Here is a 15,338-nt window from a genome sequence, read left to right on the forward strand (position 1 = left end):
TAAATGTCTATACTTTCAGGCAATTTTACAAATATCCTCTTTTTTTTTTTTTGCCTTTATATGCCTCCTTTCCCACTTTTCCACTTTTGTCCTAAATTGATCTTTTTGTAAATGCTTTGCTGCTGCTATAATTTACAGATGTCCATTAGGTTAGTGAGAAATATCATTAACTTGTACCTTCCCATCTATAACCCAAGTATAAAATGTGAAGAAAGTATTAGCCCCTCAAATCATCATAGTCAACATTTCATGAGTTTCCAGTTACCGTCTCGAAAACTGAAATGCGGCAAATTTGAAGGAAAGGTCCACTTGAGACTAGACCTGCAACTTTGTTGTATATTCCTACACTGGCAATACAGAGAAAATCCTGGATAGGCTCGAGCGTTCTGAGCCATGATATTTTGGAAAAGTAATAGCTTTGACCTAGAGAGAAATCGGGACTTTTTTGTTCAGAGCAGCAATTTCCCAGCACTTGTCGAATGACACTTAGGTGAAGCAGATATTGATCTAGCAGAGGTTTCTCAGCAGCAGGGACAGCACCTGTGAGGATTCTCAAATTCTTAAGAATTCTTAATAATTCATCCTCTGTCTGCACATGCATAAATGTGATAGGGTGTGACTTCTCCAGGAGATGCAGTTGAACTAGAAAGTCATTGGAATTCAGTACCTCCAAATCTCACAAGGGCTGTTTTATAGGTAGCCTATATATATAGTTGGGTTTTTTTTCACCCAATTACAATTGTTTTGAATTTATATCCCACCTGAAGCTGTAAATTAAAATTTTTTATGATAAAAAAAAATATTTGGAGGAAAGGTAGTGTGATTCATTATCATTTTACCCAACAGAGGGCGCCAAAAACAAACTTTAAAAATGAAGAGAGATGAGTCAACAACAGCTGCTTCACCCTAGTCCTCCACACACTGACAGAGATGCTTTTCTTGGCCTACATTTTAGAAGTGGTTTGTATTCATCTGCAGTATGTCATCGGGATATAATGTTTCCATATGCTCAATAAGGTGCTTTCAAACACAACTTGGCTCAACTTTTGCCATAACTCCTATAGACGATGGAGTAAGAAAACTGAACTTTGTTCTCCTCTCTGTTCTTTATGGAAAATTGTCAAATTTGTCAGTTTACGCCACATTGACGTGGTGTGCAATGGATGTGATGAATCCACATTATTGAGTTCTGGGTGGGTTAGGGTTCTGCCGGTGTGGGTGGCAAACAGTGTGCGCTGCCAGGATGGTTGGCACGGCCGGCTGGCCTGCAGAGCGAGGGCACTGTAGCGGATCTTAGCATGTTCAGATGTCCTATCAAGCCGTCTGTATGTTTGTTTATCAGTCTTTTCATTTGTCAATTTGCTGTCTGTCTGGGAACAGAAGAAGGTCAGGGAAGACTGCCAAACCTCCAAAATGACCCTGTTGACCAATTAAGTGCGAGAGCTAAAACCCAGATCACAGATCAAAGATTACTGTGTTGCATCATGGTTTTCGCACAATGTCAGGCATACCTCCGTTAATTTCATATGAAAATTCATTCATCATTTATTCACTCTTATGTTGTTCCGAACCCATCTGAGCATGATTTTATTATTTTTTGTTTATTTATAATTTGCTGGTGCCTTGTTTCAATGCTATTAAAATGAATGCAGGATTGAAGATTTTAAATTTAAAAAATGGCACAAAAGCACCATAAAATATTGTTAAAGTACTTCACTCATAATCTGAATTTCCAAATCTTCTGAAGCTATACAATAACTTGTGTTGTTAATTATTATTCACTGAAAAATCCAGAGAACTGTTAAAGGAATTATTCACACAAAAAAATACAATTCTGTCATCATTTACTTGCCTTCATGTTTTAAACCAAGACTTAATCTTCAAAACTGAACAAATGAAGAGAATTTTTTATGAAACCATGAGCGGTATCTGTCCCTCCTTTAAAAGTCCAGGTAACCAAAACTTCATTACCACTTCACCACAGATTCATCACAAAGGCATTATAAAACAAATGTGAGTTGAATGGTTTAATCCAAGTCTCATGACCAGTTACGATTGCTTTATATGATGAACAGGTTTAATTTAGGCTTTTATTTATATACATGGAGAGCATCACGTATGGTAAACAGGTTTGTGTGTGCATCATGAGCAAGAAGTAATCTGATTGGTTTTCAGTCATATGTGCTTTATTATTGCATCTCCATCATTGTTTGGATGTAAGCAAATGTCTAAATTACACTTCAGTATAGAGACCAATTCTCACTATTAACTAGTTGCTTATAAGCATGCTATTATTAAGCTATTGGCTATTTATTAGAATTTATAAAGCACATATTCTGCTTGACCATATTCTACAGCCCTAATAACTACATTTAACAAGTACCTTACTATTAAGCAAATTAGGAATTTATTGAGACAAAATTCATAGTTGATGGTTTGTTATTGGAGTGTTTATAAAGTGTGACCATTAAACCCATTTCCCTAAACAATCCCTTTAACAAATGATTTGTAGGACAATCATTCAGATACGTTTTGCGAACTGTATCAACCAATTCATTAGAGATTTGAAACGTAAGATAGATTCATTCATTTATCAGAGTGAATACTGACTTCAATATCTATCTGTTTCTGTAACCGAGATCTTTTTAAAGTCTTGGACTTTAATTAATATCATTATTATTATTTATGCCATTCCAGATATGAGTCATATGTATTTTGATGACAGGAAGATGTAATGATGGAATTCTCATTCTTTTAAAAAAAAAAAAACCCACATAAATGTTAAGCGACATCCTTGATTTTCCCAGGGAGTTAATCTGAAGGAGCCCCTGAAGGCATGTTAATACCATGACAGATCTCGACAACACAAGGAAGCAGTCTGCCCTCCTGAGTCAGAAGCAATCCTCTTATAGGTCTTTTAATCTGGCCTGTGACCCACACCCCCTCACCACTTTAATGCATTTGTACGTGTGCCCTCCCGTCCCACCCACCGGTTACTCCCCATTCTGGGACTGCACGGAGGTCCATACTGTACGTATGTCGACTAAGTTAGACATTCACACATCATTTATTCAGGCTAGCTCCGTAGTGGTTTATTTCTCTCGGGTGTGTGGCCTAGACAGACGGCCAAAATGATCCGTCAAACACATCGTCCATTGTATGCAGCCGCACAGCGTATGTCTCAGAAAAAGGGACGCGCTCTGAATCAACCTAAATCTGAAACCTTTACTCATCCCTGTGATCTTGTTCACAAAGTGCATTACTTTGTGTTCCTCCAATGTAAATATCACGTTGGATCGTTCCAGAGGAATCGAGAGCCTGTTGATTTTGGCCCCGTGTCTGTGCAGCTCTGTGCTTGTTGTGATAGCTCTGATGCCATGAGAATTTTACAATGGCTCTGCTGTTTGTCTTCGCTGTTCCGTCTCCCTAAAGCTGATGACCCCGCAATGGCTAGATAGACTGCTTTAATCCCGAAAAGCTCACGTATTTGATGGTTGGCAGCAGAGAAGGCTCTTGCTTTCCTAGAGAATGCAATTGTCTCCTCGGAATGGACTGGCCTTATTCGCTGCTGTTAAGGTCCATAGTTCACGCTGTAGAACAGTGGCTATTGTAGAAAGGTCACTGTGGGGCACGCTCACTCACGCCAGGCACTACAGCCTGACAAAAGCTTCTTTGATTGAGTTTTAGTGGTGAGCTAGGTAATCTAAGAGGCTTCAGACCCTCTCTGAAGAGGTCAGGGTTTATCTTCTTTCGTGGAAAATCAAGAAGGAAAAATATTTTAATCTATTCGCGGCTAAGGAGGCATTGATGAGCTGCATGGTCTTGTTATTGGAAACTCTCATCTAGATATGACAATTTACTCTGAATTTGGATTCTGAATAAATGTAGAAAGAACATTAGTGGTGAATGGGGCATTGATGGTGGTTACTAGAATTACTGAGCAAAGTAGAAAAATGTCCTGCTCAAGTCTCTGATTCTTGTATATACGTATATGGAGTTGTAAGCTGGATTGATTAAAAAAGTCATGTGATCTGTCATCATTTATGCCCCTAATAGAAATCGTACCAAAGTAATGTAATATGACAGAACATATCAAGAAGATATGCTAACTTTATTAAAAAGCAGTGTTAAATGTATTCATTCTATATCCATATTCTCTTCCTCTGGGCCTATGTGTGTGTGTGTGTGTGTGCATATAATAAACCACATCTCTTTAGCAGACTCACCCTTCTCTCTGGGTTCTGCTGAACCTGTTGCACCTTGGTTCCCCACTGCTGTGCTGACAGCCTCCTTGCCTCTTTGAATCTCCCCAGCCGTTTTCTGTAACCCTGACCTCTCTTAGGGAGTTTATGGCCATTTTAGTGTCCAATATGTTTCCATTCCTTGGATGAACAACTTCCTTCCAATCCCCTTGGCTCTTGGCTCCCTCCTCTCATTTTGTCTCCTCTGCTATGCCTCTTGACTCATGGTCCATCCCCCTCGATCAAATCTCTGCTCACAGGTTAACCGTGAGCATTAAATAAGGTGAACATTAAATATTGATTTGAGTTAATAGAATAGTTTTTTTTTTATCTTAATTAAAAATAAATCTGAATTCCAAGATTCAAAGAAATGTTTTTCATTGTTCCACGCCTCTGATTTCTGAGTTTGCATCTCAAACTATTTTTTTTTTTTTACTATTTTTTTTTCTGCCGGAAAAACAAAAAAGGCAATTTTAACTTTTTATCTCATAATTTGGACTTCATTGTGTCGGAATTGTAAGATATAAACTTAGATCACTGTGTAACAATAGGAACAATAGGTTCATACTGAGGGTTTGCACTCATTCAACTCCTTTTTATTGTTTCACATCCTTTCTGTACCCAGCAGGCACCGGACGTCAATATAACGTCATGCTGACATTGGATCCCAACGTTGGTCAGACGTTGTAATTTGGTTGAAAATGAAAATCGGGTTGACGACAGAACCCAACGTCATATTGACGTCGATCTCCAACGTTGGTCAGACGTTGAATTTTGGATGAAAATGAAAATCTGGTTGACGTCAGAACCCAACGTCAGGCTGACGTCGATCTCCAACGTTGGTCAGACGTTGAATTTTGGATGAAAATGAAAATCTGGTTGACGTCAGAACCCAACGTCAGACTGACGTCGATTTCTAACGTTGGTCAGACGTTGAATTTTGGATGAAAATGAAAATCTGGTTGACGTCAGAAACCAACGTCAGACTGACGTCGATTTCTAACGTTGGTCAGACGTTGAATTTTGGATGAAAATGAAAATCTGGTTGACGTCAGAACCCAACGTCAGACTGACGTCGATCTCTAACGTTGGTCAGACGTTGAATTTTGGATGAAAATGAAAATCTGGTTGACGTCAGAACCCAACGTCAGGATGACGTCGATCTCCAACGTTGGTCAGACGTTGAATTTTGGATGAAAATGAAAATCTGGTTGACGTCAGAACCCAACGTCAGGCTGACGTCGATTTCTAACGTTGGTTAGACGTTGCATTTTGGATGAAAATGAAAATCTGGTTGACGTCAGAACCCAACGTCAGGCTGACGTCGATTTCTAACGTTGGTTAGACGTTGCATTTTGGATGAAAATGAAAATCTGGTTGACGTCAGAACCCAACGTCAGGCTGACGTCGATTTCTAACGTTGGTTAGACGTTGCATTTTGGATGAAAATGAAAATCTGGTTGACGTCAGAACCCAACGTCAGGCTGATGTCGATCTCCAACGTTGGTCAGACGTTGCATTTTGGATGAAAATGAAAATCTGGTTGACGTCAGAACCCAACGTCAGGCTGACGCCGATCTCCAACGTTGGTCAGACGTTGCATTTTGGATGAAAATGAAAATCTGGTTGACGTCAGAACCCAACGTCAGGCTGACGTCGATCTCCAACGTTGGTCAGACGTTGCATTTTGGATGAAAATGAAAATCTGGTTGACGTCAGAACCCAACGTCAGGCTGACGTCGATTTCTAACGTTGGTCAGACGTTGCATTTTGGATGAAAATGAAAATAAGGTTGACGTCAGAACCCAACGTCAGACTGACGTCGATCTCCAACGTTGGTCAGACGTTGCATTTTGAATGAAAATGAAAATCTGGTTGACGTCAGAACCCAACGTCAGGCTGACGCCGATTTCTAACGTTGGTCAGACGTTGCATTTTGAATGAAAATGAAAATCTGGTTTAGGTCAGAACCCAACGTCAGGCTGACGTCGATCTCTAACGTTGGTCAGACGTTGCATTTTGGATGAAAATGAAAATCTGGTTGACGTCAGAACCCAACGTCAGACCGACGTCAGTCTGCTACGTTGGTCAGACGTTGCATTTCGGATGAAAATCTGGTTGACGTCCGAACCCAACGTCAGACTGACGTCAATCTCCAACGTTAGTCAGATATTGCATTTTGGATCAAAATGAAAATCTGGTTGACGTCTAAACCCAACGTCAGACTGACGTCAGTCTGCTACGTTGGTCAGACGTTGCATTTCGGATGAAAATCTGGTTGACGTCAGAACCCAACATCAGACTGACGTCAATCTCCAACGTTAGTCAGATATTGCATTTTGGATCAAAATGAAAATCTGGTTGACGTCTGAACCCAATGTCAGACTGACGTCAGTCTGCTACGTTGGTCAGACGTTGCATTTCGGATGAAAATCTGGTTGACGTCAGAACCCAACGTCAGACAGACGTCAATCTCCAACGTTAGTCAGATATTGCATTTTGGATCAAAATGAAAATCTGGTTGACGTCTGAACCCAACTTCAGACTGACATCAGTCTGCTATGTTGGTCAGACGTTGCATTTTGGATGAAAATGAAAATCTTTTTGACGTCAGAATCTAACGTCAGACTGTCTGAAAATGGAATACACAAATGTTTTGTGGTTTTATCAGAAAAATGACTAAGAGATGAACTGGATTATAACAAATATGATTTATTTATTCACATGTTGTATCATTTACATTTAACATGGAACAGAACATTTACAAAATAATTACATTTTAACATCAACATTATTGGAACTGAATAGTTTTGAAAACATACATTTTATTAACATCTTTCTTTTTTTCCTGCCTCCACCCACCCTGTCTGGTGCACAGTAACGTCGCAAGGGCTGTGCAAAGCGTGCAACTTCACTAGGCCTCACACCTCTAGAGGACCTCGCTCCTGGCCTGCATTTTATGTCATTTATATCTCATTTTTATTACTATTTTTTCCACCCATCTTGTCCTTTGGTAGACTAAAATAGTCATAGCGGATAGACAGTACAAGACTCTAAGTATAAGAATGAGTAAAGCTGTTTGTTGATAGGACGACAAAAAGTTATAAAGTTTAACTTTTAAATGGTCTAGAGCCCTGCATTTCACCCTGACTTTTTTTACACTCCAGGCCGGGTTTCGGGCCAATTTCCACATCATAGTTCAGATGCGGGCTGTCCTTAGGCCTGTTTAAGGCTTCTCCTTATTTTTATATTTAAGACATCCATCAATTAGTGATGAAAAAATTGCTGCACTGAGGGAAACAACACGAGACCGTGCTAACATGACTGTCAATAGCGGCTTAACAGTGTTAAGTGTCCCGCAGCATCACAGTGTTCTGCTTTTAAATGCACGCAATAGGCTTAAGCTTGACATAAAGCATCTTCAAAAAATTATTACCATAAATGAGTCATGGGGTAAATAGGAATGAGATTGAATTATTTACTAATAAATAGTTTTCTGAGTTGGTGTAGCAAGGATGATGTTGCTAATCCTGACTCGCCAACTCTTAATTTTACAAGCCTTAAGAGAAAAGTTCATCTTTATGGATTATCTTTATAATGAATGAGTTTTTGTTTCTGATGTGTTGTATTTTGTTAAGTAGTCATTTAAAGTTTTCTATAGATTTATTTGTCACGTCCGTGAGTCATGTATTCACTGAGCTTTGGTTCATTTTTGTTAAGTGCTCCTGTTCAAGACGAGACGGTAGAAAGCGCATCATGACTATTTTCTTTTCTTTTTTTTATAAAAGCACAACGATTTGTTGATAATGTGATTGCACACAAATAAAAGTAGACAATTTACAATTACGAATGATGTATTACTCTTACCTTTATGAGCAAAAATTACTGCATATCCACTGAAAAAAATGCAAGTGATTGCACTGGCCAGCACGCTTTTGCTTGCACTCTCCGCACAAACTACTGGATATAGTGCACATTTATCTCGGTTTAATTCTTAAACATACTTGAACTGTTTTATATATCTATAGATTTTATTTTAGGCAAGTCGTGATGATTTAAGAAGGCTAAACTGATCCATAGGTTCACTGTCTGGCACTGGCCGCTTGGCCATTAAAAAAAAAATCTAGGTATAGGGATAGGGCTTAAATTTGAGGTCCGTGCAAGGCTCTAGGCTGGTCTGCCTCAGTGGTCGAGATGGCCAATCATATCAAAGAATGTGGGTCTTACTGTCACAACATAACTAGAGTTTGTGGAAAATGTAAGCAGTAGCCTACGGTATTAGAGAACTGTTTTATGATTGAAATGTTCAGCGACCAAACATAATAGACTATCTAGAGATGCAAACTACTCAACCTTTTATGAAATTTCGCCCTTTTGAATTGAAAGAATGCGATAGGTTAATGATTCATGTAAAACATAAAATAAATGTGACAATAGACATTTGCGTTTTCGACTATTAAACATACGAATAAGAGTGAGAGTTCACATTTTAAAAGAAAATATTATTTTCAAATAGTGCAAAATGATTTTAGATGTAAAATTCAGCTGCAAAAACCTAGTACCGTTTAATTTCACTTTAATAGCAATAAACAGTTTCTTTTCTTTCCCAATAAAGTGAAATACTGAACATAAACATAGGAAGATGAGAAAATAATTATTTTAGAAGAAAATGTTGGATCGCACTTTCCATCTGAACTCTTCATATATAACTGTCTACAAGCCTAGAACTAATTTAAGCATTCTTATTAACTTATTATAATTATGATTGTAGATCCTTATGAGCTAGTGCGTGGCCATGATTTGCGCACAAGCATGTCAGTGAGCAAGGCATCACAATCGAACAGATGCATGTTAAAGTTGAGTTTGTTGCGGTTCTGGCTTTGCTACCGTTCGGACGTTCTAGCCTACTGTTCTGCGCTTCGCTTATTATTTCTGTACTTTTCTCAGTTTTTTCTACGATTTTTTACTTCAGCAGATCAGCACAGTGCTCAAACAAAATATTTTTGGCACAAACGCTAAAACTAAAAACTTTTTTTGACTGGAATAATACTACAAAAGAAGACTTTGCCTCCCACTGCCAGCAGCTTACATTCTGGAGATGGGAAAACAACTGCCTACATTCAAATGGAAGAGAGAGAAAATGCCTCCTGTTGGATCTACTTGTTGCATGAACTGCTGCAAACTTCTAAAAAGAATTGTGATTCTTGAAACAAAGTTACTTGCTGGACTTCCAAAACAGGCGAAACACTCAGCAGACTGTCGTCATGGACCCTCTCAGCATACAGCCGGTGAGTCCCATGAATCTTCTGAATCTCAACAGTTTGTACCAAGTGTAGAGGAACAAGCCGAAACGGATCATCACACTAATCGATGGCACAAACAGGGTGCAAGACCCAGAGGAACACAAGACATCAGATTGTCATGAGTTTCTCGTATTGCTGCCGTAGCTTTCTCTACCCCAGATTCAACTATGACAAGGCTTGTAAATACCAGTATTCTTCCTCCCACTATACATCTTGAAAACAGATTTGAAGAATTAATGAATGCGGGTGAGGAATCCCCAAATGTGATTAGCAGCTAACACCGTTACTAACAGACAGTGACATTCAGCTCAGAGCGTAGCCGAGCCTAGGACTCTGATAGTGGGTGACTCTATTATCAGAAACATCCGTAGCAGGACTACAATAACATGCTGCCTTCCTCAAGCAACGGTCTCTTATGTGAACAAGGAACTTCAGAAAATGAAGCACAAGACTACAAATCTAATTATCAATCCATGTGGGGAAGAATGATACTCTCAAAAAGCAGTCAAACATCCTTAAGAAGGACTTCAGTGAACTCTTTCAAACACTTTGAAGACTCCCAAGTTCAGTCGTTCATCAGTGGACCACTCCCAACTGATAACACCATGCAGCCACAAAAAGCACTGCTGATGGACACCATCCCGGAAGAGACCTGCCCTCAGAGCTCCTCACAGACAGACTGTGATGTATCAAAACAGATACAAGACTCAGCACTCAAGGATGACTTTCTTGAAGACAGCCGGGGAAGCCAAGACAACATATCACAGCCACAAGAAACACCAGAGACACAACCCATCTCACCAGACACATTATTCCTCTCTCCAGCATCTCCACTTCTGTGCTTTTCACTGAAAATGGTAGAATTGGTGTATGCTTGGACTAAACTCTCTCACTCATTCGCTGCAAGCCCGCAAATGTCAACAAGAAAACAGCAGGGTCCCAAAACATCAAAGCCTGGGGGCCCTGCTCCTGTGAGAGCTCTCAGACCGCTGCAGCAACAGCAGGCCCCAAACCCTCAATCTGCTGAAGGTGAACCAAAAACAACTGATAGAAGCTCTCAGTGATATGTGTCGGGTCCCTGCTATAATAACCGCAACATTCACAAATGTTTAAAGAACAAGTGGGAACCCAGTGTGCCTGTAGCTTTCTCGATTTCACTTTTATCATGTGACAGAAAGTTTAAGGCCATCTTAAGCCGAAGGGCAAACTCATCTAATATGCATCAAACTAAAACTGATGTAATGACATAAAGCACTGCCATCAAGTTAGCATCTTTAAACATTCGCTCACTAAAAAATTTAATCATTTTGTAATCAATGACTTTATAACCACAAACAATTAGGATTTTATGTTTCTAAATGAAACATGGCTAGAGGACAGCTGCAGTTCAACAGTCCTCAATGAAGCAGTCCTTCCTAACTTCACTTCCATGAGTGTTTGCAGGACTGTTAGGAGAGGTGGAGGTGGAGCTGCTTTTTTAAAGATGTCTATCAATGCAAACAAGTGTCATTTGGTCATGACTTGTCTTTTGAATATTTAGGGATTGTGCTAAAAGGTGCTCAACACATTCTTTTATTATTATTTACAGGCCTCCAAAATACTCTTCAGCATTTGTTGAGGTAACAGAAACGTTATCAATGATTTCCTCAGAGTTTGACTGTTTTGCTAATGCAGGGGATTTTAATTTTCACATAGACAATGCAGAAAACAAAACTACAAAAGAAATGATAACAGTTCTAAATACCTTTGACTTGATTCAGCATGTGCATGGACCCACACAAAGGTGGACACACTCTAGATGTAATCATCAGTAGGGCTCTAAACATTTCATTCATTGTTATTAAGGACGTAGTACTATCTGATCACTTCTGTATTTTCTTTGATATATTGATCTCTGCTACCACTTACTCTAGAACTGTCTCTGTCAGAAGGATATGCTTTCAAATGTAGCCGCACTTAATAACCAGAGCCGTAGTTCGCTGACAAGTGGTGCATTATTGCGTTCAAAATCGCAGAAGAATCTCATGCGGTTATGAACGCGATATTGCGTAGCTTGTCAGCAAACTACGGCTCTGTCTTTTAAGTGCGGCTCCATTTGAAAGCAGGTTATTGACATCAACCGCTAATCACCGCTAATCACAGAACCAGCTTTACTGACGAGACATGCATGACAATTGCATGCAATTAATAGTGCAGCCCTAACAAGAACACTAGTGTACTATTTACGGAGGCCATATCTTTAACACCAAGTATTTTTTGCCGACTCTGTTGATATTCTCCTTGATTCCTTCAACTCAAAAGTTAAGAATGTTATTAATGATATTGCTCCAATAATAGTCAGTAAGAAAACAAACAACATTTTGGAAGACATAGTGCAGCAACTAAAATCATCAACTTGCTATATTGACACACTTCCCACATCTTTTTTCAAAAGTGTGCTTAACTGTTTAGAAGTAAATCTCTCTCTGGGACTTTTCCAAACTCCCTGAAAACTGCAGTTGTTAAGCCCCTCCTGAAAAAGAGCAATCTTGATAACACCATTTTGAGCAATTATAGACCAATATCTAATCTTCCTTTTATAGGCAAAATTATAGAAAAGGTAGTTTTTAATCAGCTGAATAAACACTTAAACATCTGGTTTCAGACCGCATCACAGCACAGAGACAGCACTCATTAAGATAATAAATGATATTAACTTAAATTGTGACTCTGGCAATATATCAGTGCTGGTATTGCTAGATCTCAGTGCTGCGTTTGACACTGTCGATCATAACATACTACTAGAGAGACTGGAAAACTGGGTCGGGCTTTCTGGGATGGTACTCAAATGGTTCAGGTCATACTTAAAAAGGAGCGATCATTATGTGAGTCTAGGAGAGCATAAGTCTAAGTAGACATCCATGATATGTGGAGACCCACAAGGTTCAATTCTTGCACCGCTCTTGTTTAGCCTGTATATGCTTCCTCTAAGTAAAATAATGAGAAAGAACCTAATTGCCTATTACAGATATGCTGATGATACCCAGATTTACCTAGCCTTATCTCCAAATGAATACAGCCCCACTGACTCCCTCTGCCAATGCATTGATGAAATTAATAGCTGGATGTGCCAGAACTTTCTTCAGTTAAACAAGGAAAAAACTGAAGTCATTGCATTTGGAAACAAAGATGAAGTTTTTAAGGTGAATGCATACTTTGACTCTAGGGGTCTAACAACTAAAAATCAAGACAGGAAACGTGGTGTGATTCTGGAGACAGACCTTAGTTTCAGTAGTCATGTCAAGCAGTACTAAATCAGCATACTATCATTTAAAAAACATTGCAAGAATTAGATGTTTTGTTTCCAGCCAAGACTTGGAGAAACTTGTTCATGCTTTATCACCAGCAGGGTGGACTATTGTAATAGGCTCCACACCAGCCTTCCCAAAAAGACCATTAGACAGCTGCAGCTCATCCAGAACACTGCTGCCAGGATTCTGACTAGAACATCTGAGCATATCACACCAGTCCTCATTAACTTCCAGTTACATTTAAGATTGATTTTAAAGTACTTCTACTTGTCTAGAAGTCACTCAAAGACCTAGGACCAAAATACATTGCTTCCAGAATCAGCCTCCAGAAGAGATCAGATGTGCTAAAACACTAGTCACATTTAAATCTAGACTCAAAACTCATCTGTTTAGCTGTGCATTTATTGAATGAGCACTGTGCGATGTCCGACCTGATTGCACTGTATTTTATGTTATTAACTGTAAGATCATTTTCTATTTCTAACTGTTTTAAATTCAAGTCAATTTTTAAATAATTTCCAAAGTTTTAAAATTGCTTGTTTTACTTTTGTTCTTCATGATTATTTTACTTCATTTTATGTAAAGCACTTTGAATTACCATTTTGTTCGAAATTTGCTATATAAATAAACTTGCCTTGCCTTGCTACAGCAACCTCCCCCACCACACACACACATACACACGCAAAATTGTAGAGGGCCTCGCACATCAACTTTGCACAGGGCCTCTCACCCTCCTTGCGACGGCTCTGCTGGGGCATATTTTAAACAAAAGGCAGTGGCTGCTGCAGTATTTGCCCCGTCTCTTTTGATGTTTTCTGGACACTCTCTGTAAGAAATATTTGAATAAGAAAATGTGTAAGTATAGGATATGATGCACTATAGTAATCACTGAATGTAATCATTAACTATTTATTTGCCTTCCACAGAATACATTTAGACCACTTACACTATTGATTTGGTTTCTTAGAAAAAAATAAAAATCTACCCTAGCTTTAAGAGCCATGAATGTAAATTACATGCTATAAGTCATCAAAATATATTTCAGCTTGTGATGCAATTGACAAACACTAAGCAGACAATCTAGCAAAAGAAAACCATGACAACAAAGACACATTGCAGTATTTTTTTGCAGAGTGTCTTAAGGTAAATTAACATTTAATGTCTAATACATTAAATGCAAAAACAATTGTTAGAGAATGCAAAAACAATTGTTAGAGTTCTGAACAATAAAGATAGGCTGGCAACAGGAATGACCTGCCAATCAATAAGAAGTGTATATATGGAAGTTTGTGTGATTTCTGTGTGACAGATGAGTACCTACAATACGAGGTTACTGGTTTTCACTAAACCAACAAAAACAGAAACTAAACAACGCTGAATGTCACAATGATATGATGCTAATATTTGTATTGTATGTTAATTTTGTTTTACCTGTGACAACAGTGTACAGATTGATCTTGGTGAAAGCAAGCTTCCCCTTCCCCCACTTCATACTGAAACAGGCCATGACCTCATTTTTCATCAACCTGTGGATACAAGAGTAATGCCCAAATAATTAATTATACATGACACATTATGAGGCAGGTGTTATAGTTTCTGTTACGTGTTCATCATATCTAGTATAATGCAGATATCATACAGGTCCTCCAGTTGGTACTAGATTAAAAGTCATAGGCTCACCCAAACTGGCAGGTTTTTATCTTATTGCAAAACAACTGATATTGTGCAATTTCAAAATGTAAAACCAACACTATTTCAACAACTTGGCCTGTAAATATTAATTTCATTCATTTTCTCCTTGCTAGCAACTGTAAAGTGCAAAAATTATAGGATAACAGAAGAGCACACAAGAAAACCAGAAGAATCAGATTAAACTACCTTCAATCTATTAATATTTTAATCTAATTAATGTAATATATTAAAGCAGATTGTTCTAGCGCTCTTTTATAAATGAACAAAAAACATACCTTACAACAATATGGCTTCTTCAGAACATGGCAAAGAGATAAATGCAAAACAAAGCAAAAACAAACAAAAGTTATAACATCATATAGTATAGCCCCTAAATTCACACTATATTAAATACTATACCTTAGTGATAAACTTGAACCCCAAATATAAAACTAGAGCTTGTAGAAGAAAAGGCGGTTTTTGCTTAAAATAAATAAAAAAGGAGCCTCTTTACATCGTGTGTAGAAATCTGACAGCTAAAGGAGATCCAAAATTAATTAAACTTGTACAGCAGAATATTAAGTTACTATAAACCTGTATAACTAATTCGCATGACACAATTGAAGAAAAAAAAGCATTGAATCGAACAAATTTCATGATGAAAAGCTTAACGTTAAATTATTCGAAACAATAATAATAATAATATAATAATTAAAAACATATGTCTCAAGTTTAAACTTTATTTGAACTGTTTTTTCAGCGCTAAACAGTTAGATGGCTTTAATGACTGCAGGCGTTTTTATTTCAGGGATATAACAGTTAACGTTACCATT

General features: G+C 38.3%; 1 long non-coding RNA gene across 1 annotated transcript; it reads right to left on the bottom strand.

Moving 5' to 3' along the window:
- Positions 1-13,392: 13,392 nt before the first annotated feature.
- LOC113117916 (uncharacterized) lies at positions 13,393-14,866 on the bottom strand. Its single transcript, XR_003294232.1, has 3 exons — positions 14,802-14,866; positions 14,266-14,360; positions 13,393-13,660 (listed from the first exon to the last, which is right to left on the bottom strand). It is a non-coding gene; the product is annotated as an uncharacterized LOC113117916 (long non-coding RNA).
- Between the last annotated feature and the right edge of the window lie 472 nt (positions 14,867-15,338).

This window comes from Carassius auratus, chromosome 17, assembly GCF_003368295.1.
Source record: "Carassius auratus strain Wakin chromosome 17, ASM336829v1, whole genome shotgun sequence".
Lineage (NCBI taxonomy): Eukaryota > Metazoa > Chordata > Actinopteri > Cypriniformes > Cyprinidae > Carassius > Carassius auratus.